Raw genomic sequence first — 7240 nt, 5'->3', positions numbered from 1 at the left:
AGGAAAAGAAAAAAATAAAAAGAATCCCTGATCTGTGTAATTGTACTGAGAAATGCAAAACTATTTCATTATGAATTCCAAAAAGGATAAAACGGATGTTCAAAAGGCTATGGTGATATAACCCAAGGGAATTCCTACAGACAATGCCCAGTCTCTGTTCAGATCCAAAAGCACAAAACATTATATAGTCAAGGTCGGGCTCAGAAGAATTGATAGACACAAACCAAGATTAAGTAACTGTGTGAATACTCTTCACAAGCTGCAAGCATATTGCAAGTTTGTTCTTTGGGGTTTTGTCCCCACTTGCAGCTGATGACACATCTAAGGAACTTGCTCATGGGACACCTGGAGAAAGCACTGCCTTGGATCAGGGAACTGTGTTTCTGAACTGTCCCCTGAAATTCCCCCTTTTACCAGATTGAACATAGTTTGGGCCAAGGTGCATGCACATGTATTAACTCTTGACTGAAGAGAGGCATTGCTTAAACCTGTTCCAATTTTAACTTTTATTGTTGCCCTTTGATTCCAGAGAGGGAGCTTTGCTGGCAAAAGCAGTTTTTGCACTAGAAATTTTTGCTTTTCCCAATCAAAACTTTTCTGGGATTGTATATATGCACTTTAATATTTATGCCTTGCTGGAGTTTTGTTTTGTTGCTCCAATTTTTAACTTGGAGGTAAAAGATTAGAGAACTCAGCCTTGTTTGATCAACGGACCAAATAACAATTCCTAAAAATAGTTTTTCATAGCGTAGGGTTTTGAAGGAACGTTTTTCTTAAAGCAGATATGACATATGTCAAACACAGATCTTATTCACATGCTTTTCTGGGACTGTATGAACTTAAGCAAGAGATAAGGTAGTATCTCTTCACAAATTCTGTGCAGGAAGAAAGTTTGATGATATTGTGATTTCTACTGAGTTAACATTAACTTGCTTAAATGTCATATTTTCCTTGCTTTCTAATTGCTCTGCACAGTTTATATTCCTTTTAAATTGTTAACATTTTAAATAGTATTTAAGAGTGATGAATACATCTTTTCCTTCAAATTATGTGTTTTCTTAGTTCCATAATAATCTGCACTGCTCACCCTTTTGCATTCTAAGTGATAGAAGATCAATATTTTCTAGCTGAACCTCACTGAATGTCAGTGGTTTAATATGAAAGACGCATGCCTGGCTTTCACTTTGAACATTTGTCAAGCATCGGGAATTTTCTGCTGGTGGTGATGTTTGATTGGTTGTATTCCACTCCGTTCTTCAGAGCGTTTTGTGCCTGTTGGGAGTTTGGTGATTAGTTGGAAAGACATTTTTTAAAGAATTACAAAAATTGTTTGCAAAATGGTAACCAAAATATAATTTCACTGATGGTCCAGTTCTAGTAGTTTATCCTGGGAATTTATCCCATTCTTCTTTATTGTGTCTCCTTCCTTCTTCCAGAATCTTCCCCAAAGCAAGCTGATCCCAACTTTTTCTTCATCTTCTTTGGTTAGTAATAGCTGGTTACATTCATGATTATAGTTACCCTGCAAAACAGCATTTGGGTCAAGAGTATAATTGACTGGGGAGTTAGCTTCTACTGGGAGAGGGGAGAGGAAATGTATATACATGCTGAGACATCGAACTCCAGGTACAGGCAGAAATCCTCTCTTCCGTTATGTTGGAAGTCTCGGGGGGTAGGAAGGGGTCCCAGGGACACATGAAACCACAAGTACTTGAGGCTTCCATACATCATAACCTATTCTAGTTCATAAAGACAAAGAGTTGAGGGCACTATGGTGGTGCCAGGCATTTATCTTCATGTCAAAGCCCACCTGGGCTAGGTGATGCCTCCAGCTGGCCAGCAGGAGGCAGGGCATTAAGGCATTCACTGTTGGGCAGGAGTCACAACCCAGGCTTGGCTTCCTTCACTGAAGTCTGAGAAGCAAGATAAAGCTCAACAATATTTTCTAAAGAATAAATGGTATCCTTTAGAATTTTAGCATCTTAGAAACTCAGTCTGGGGAAGGACTCTTGGGGCCCAGTCTCCAACCCATGACAGCTGCCTGCTTGAATATCCCCGATAGAATAGCATCCATTCTGTGCATGTGCTTCCTCCCAAGCCCTGCGCATTCACTGGCTGGCCAGCTGACGTGCATCCATCATAGTCCATTAGGAGCAAACTTTACAGGTGTTCTATTTATGATGTCATTCTATACTTTCAACAGTCACTGAATTTTGCAATAACGATAGGCTGTTTTCTTAGCCTTGCTGGCGCTACCTACATGAGATCAGTAACAATTTAAAGACTGACAGTAGGGTAAATGTGGGATGTTTTGATTTGATTGTTGCTAAGTGGTGGCAAATTTTGCTGCCCAAGTTTTATTTTGCTTTTGGAATACAAAGTAACTTCAAGCTCCAAAGAGTTGCGTTAGAGGAGACAACCTTCCATTCCCATCATAATTTAGTAATGTGCAGAGCATTCAGTAAGATTTTCTGCAAGACACCTGTGTAAGTCAGAACCAAATTTTCATAGGCTGTTAACCTGTCAAGAAATGCAGAATTGTTGCCCAAGGAGTTTTTCAATATTTTTTAATTGACGTATAGTTGATTTACAATGATGTTAGTTTCTCCTGTACAGCAAAGTGATTGTTATACATATGTATACATTCTTTATATCCTTTGCCATTATCGTTTATCCCAGGGTACTGAATATAGTTCCCTGTGCTATACAGTAGGACCTTGTTGTTTATCCATTCCACATATAATAGTTTGCATCTGCTAACTCCAATCTCCCAATCCTTCCCTCTCCCACCACCTCGCTTTGCAACCACAAGTCTGATCTCTATGTCTGTGAGTCTGTTTCTCTTTTGATTTGTATCTTTTTTCCTTTTTTTTTTACTTTTTATTTTATATTGGAGTATAATTGATTAACAATATTGTGATAGTTTCAGTGTACAGCAAGTGATTCAGTTATACAAGCACATGTATCCATTTTTTTTTCAAATTCTTTTCCCATTTAGGTTGTTACATAATATTGAACAGAGTTCCCTGTGCTATACAGTAGGCCCTTGCTGGTTATCCATTTTAAATACAGCAGTGTGTACATGTCAATCCCAAACTCCCTAACTATCCCTTCCTCCCCTTGTGTCATATTTTAGATTCCACATATAACTGATATATGGTATTTGTCTTTCTCTGATTTACTTCACTTTGTTTGATAATCTCTGTGTCCATCCCTGTTGCTGCAAATGGCATTATTTCGTTCTTTTTTTATGGCTGAGTAGTATTCCACTGTATACATGTAACACATATTCTTTATATGGACATTTAGGTTGTTTCCATGTTTTGGCTATTGTGAATAGTGCTGCTATGAACTTAGGGGTGCATGTATCTTTTTGGATTATAGTCTTCTCTGGATATATGCCCAGGAGTGGGATTGCTGGATCATATGGTAACTCTGTTTTTAGTTTTTTGAGGAACCTCTATACTGTTCTCCATAGTGGCTGCACCAACTTACATTCCCACCAGCAGTGCAAGAGGGTTCCCTTTTCTCCACACCCTCTCCAGCATTTGTTATTTGTAGATTTTTCAGTGATGGCCATTCTGACCAGTGTGAAGTGGTACCTCATTATAGTTTTGATTTGCATTTCTCTAATAATTAGTGATGTTGAGCATCTTTTCATGTGCCTGTTGGTCATCTGGATGTCTTCTTTGGAGAAATGTCTATTTAGGTCTCTGCCCATTGTTCGATTGGGTTGTTTCTTTTGTTGTTGAGTTGTATGATCTGCTTGTACATTTTGGAAATTAAGTCCTTGTTGGTCACATCACTTGCTAATATTTTCTCCTCGTCTGTAGGTTGTCTTTTTGCTTTGCTTATGGTTTCCTTTGCTGTGCAACAACTTATAAGTTTGATTAGGTCCTCTTTATTTTTGTTTTTATTTCCATTGCTTTGGGAGATGGACCTAAGAAAACATTGGTATGATTTATGTTAGAAAATGTATTGCCTATGTTCTCTTCTAGGAGTTTTATGGTGTCACATCTTATATTTAAGTCTATAAGCCATTTTGAGTTTATTTTTGTGCATGGTGAGAAGGTGTGTTCTAACTTCATTGATTTACATGTGGCTGTCCAACTTTCCCAGCACCACTGGTTGAAGAGACTGTCTTTTTTGCATTTTACATTCTTGCCTCCTTTGTCAAAGATTAATTGACCATAGGTGTGTGGGTTTATTCCTGGGCTCTCTATTCTGTTCCATTGATCACTGTATGTCTGTTTTTGTGCCAATACCATGATGTTTTGATTACTGTAGCTTTGTAATATTGTCTGAAGTCTGGGAGGGTTATGCCTCCTGCTTTGTTGTTTTTCCTCAGTATTGCTTTGGCAACTCTGGGTCTTTTACAGTTTCATATACATTTTAGGATTATTTGTTCTAGTTCTGTGAAAAATATCATGGGTAATTACATAGGGATCACATTATATCTGTAGATTGCTTTGGGTAGTATGGCAATTTTAACAATATTAATTCTTCTAACCCAAAAGCATGGGGATACCTTTCCTTCAATAATACTTTTTTGAATTTTATTTTTATTTTATTAATTTTATTGGAGTATAGTTGATTTACAATGTTAGTTTCAGGTGTACAGCATAGTGATTCAGTTATACATATATTCATTCTTTTTCAGATTCTTTTCTCATATAGCTTATTACAGAACATTGAGTAGAGCTCCCTGTGCTATACAGTAGGTCCTTGTTGGGGATCTATTTTATATATATAGTTTGTGTGTATTTTAATCCCAAGCTCCTAATTTATCCCTCCTGTCACGTTTCCCCTTTGGTAACCATAAGTTCTCAAAATCTGAGTCTGTTTCTGTTTTGTAAATTCATTTATACAATGAGACTTTTTAACAAAGTTTAATAAAAACAGTTACTAGAAAGCACATGAAAGTTTATAGAAATCAGGGCACCACCAAAAATAAAGTAGCAAGATTTTAGAACAGTCTTTATTGTATACATTTTTTTTAACTGTGACACATTTTTTTAAGGCAGCACCGTTTTCTGACATCTTATCTTCATGGTGTGAAATTGTCATTTAAATTATTCTTTCCATTTGAAAGGGTAGGGTGTTTTGGGTTACCTTCTGGGGCATTCTGGGAAGACGTTGAGTATCTTTTTCTTGTGTTACTGAATATTAAATAGCCTAAGATCTCTTAGAGGATGGTAATACTTTACTAGAATGACCACTCAATTTCATAAACGTACCTTTTGAGGACCAATTTCACTAGTCAATGGGATGAAAATGCAGAGAAGGCCATTGATCATTGCTGAATTTCAAAATATAACTGTGTCTAGTGAGCTATTTCCATGTGCTCCTGTACCTTCACAGTGAGGCAGAGGACGGTTAGGGAAAAGGAGAAATAAGGCATCCACTTACTGGGCCAATCATATTGAGTCATCATTTCCTTTGCTTTCTCCCAAGCTCACTCCCCATGACTCCTTGAAAGAAAGGCAGATCTTATTCACCAGGAAACGTTAGTAGAAAACTATGAGCTGTGCTTTCTCCGTCGATCTGTGTTTCAACTAGAATGGCAAATTTGTGATACTTAACTGGGTTGGAATGTCCAGTACCCACTCACTTTCAGAGGTTTCTGCCACTTGCCTCATTCTTTTCTTTGAAGGAACTATTATGTTAAATCTTAGCACCATGTCTAGATATTAATATTAGATAAATCTTTCTAGTATATTTGTGCTATACAAGCAAGACTTGAATACAACTGTAGCTAGTCTTGCTTATAACAGGAGCTCCCAAACTCTGTACCATAAACTTTGAGCTCCTTGGGAATAGAGAGAAAAAGCAAGATGGTTGTTTTGTGTCCCTTCCTCATTTGTCCCTGAATTGATTGGACTGTAATAAGTTAGCTGTTGTTGTGGTTGTTGTTTCATTTCTTGAAATGCTTCTAGAAGCATTCTAGTAACAGGGTACTCTGAAGGCTTAATTTGTGTGCCATCTTTTTGAGGCCTTCTGTTTGTTTTAGAAATTATTACACATGCAATGCATGATTTCAACTTTGTAAAATAATTTCAAATGTATTCCCTCGCCAGATTTTACTGCACCATTTCCTTATCATTTCAGTATTTACAGAACTGGTTGAAATTAAACTGTTTTGAACTAAGAAGTAGACAGATCTATATATATTTTTAAGAGGGTTTTTGTAGATGAACTCTGGCATAAGGTTTGTAAAAAGGCAGTTTTTAAAAAGTGAAACATATAACCTCACGTACCAAAATAAAGCATGCATTAGCACTTGCAAATCTGCCTACTCAGATATTAACCAAAGCATGCAAAATAACTTTACTGAATGTAAATTTACCCAGTGCATGATTAAGTCAGTCTCATAGGTTAGCTTATATTTCCTTGCTTCTGAACAAGGAACTTGTTCATGAACTTTGTGTTCTAGTTTTTCTACTTGCTTTTAAATATCCTGTCCTTGAGATTCACATGGCTGGTTTATGCAGTGTTGCAGCCCGTGCCAAACTAATCCTGTGAGGAGTCCAGATCTTTAGACATCCAAACGATTTTTAAAAACCAGTTGAGGCACAACAGATGCAAAATAGAAACAAAATCCACGTGTCTGAATGCTACTGAACAAAATCATGTTGATTGCCTCAGCACAGTTTTGGGTTCTAAATTCTGAATAGTGCATTTCGAGCTTTTCTAATTTAGAAATGCTGACATTCTAAATAAGGTGGGGAGGTTAAGGTAACGTCAGGTACATGAAAAACCATCATAAGGCAAAGTGGACATGGGGCCTTAATTTCCACAAATGTCACATAGTGTGTGGGGTGTCTGTCACACCACTGTCCTCAACACGGCCCTATTTGTATGGTAAGTGAGCTACTTGGGCCACATCCCTTGAGAAACTGGACTTGGTCAATCCGTCTAAAAGCACTGAAATTCAGGGTTGATGAGGTGATTTCATGGTCACTCAGAACCAACTCTAAAGTCCTCCCACTGACCTTTTCTGTGGCCCCAGCTTCCAGAAAAAATAAGGACAAGGAAACCAGAAATCTCAGTAAGACAATGGGGGTGTCTTTAGTTAGCGACAGCTTTGTCACTTTGTACCCTACACCCCAACACACATCCAGATGAGCTCCAAGACAAAATCCCCCAAGCACCCCGCCAAGACCGTTGTGTGGAGGCATTAAACAGCTAAGAGGAGAAAAAAAACAAAACTAAAGTGTGAGATTTCACATAACTCTCCATT

Source organism: Mesoplodon densirostris, chromosome 5, assembly GCF_025265405.1.
Source record: "Mesoplodon densirostris isolate mMesDen1 chromosome 5, mMesDen1 primary haplotype, whole genome shotgun sequence".
NCBI classification, from domain to species: domain Eukaryota; kingdom Metazoa; phylum Chordata; class Mammalia; order Artiodactyla; family Ziphiidae; genus Mesoplodon; species Mesoplodon densirostris.
This window is presented reverse-complemented; position numbering follows the sequence as displayed.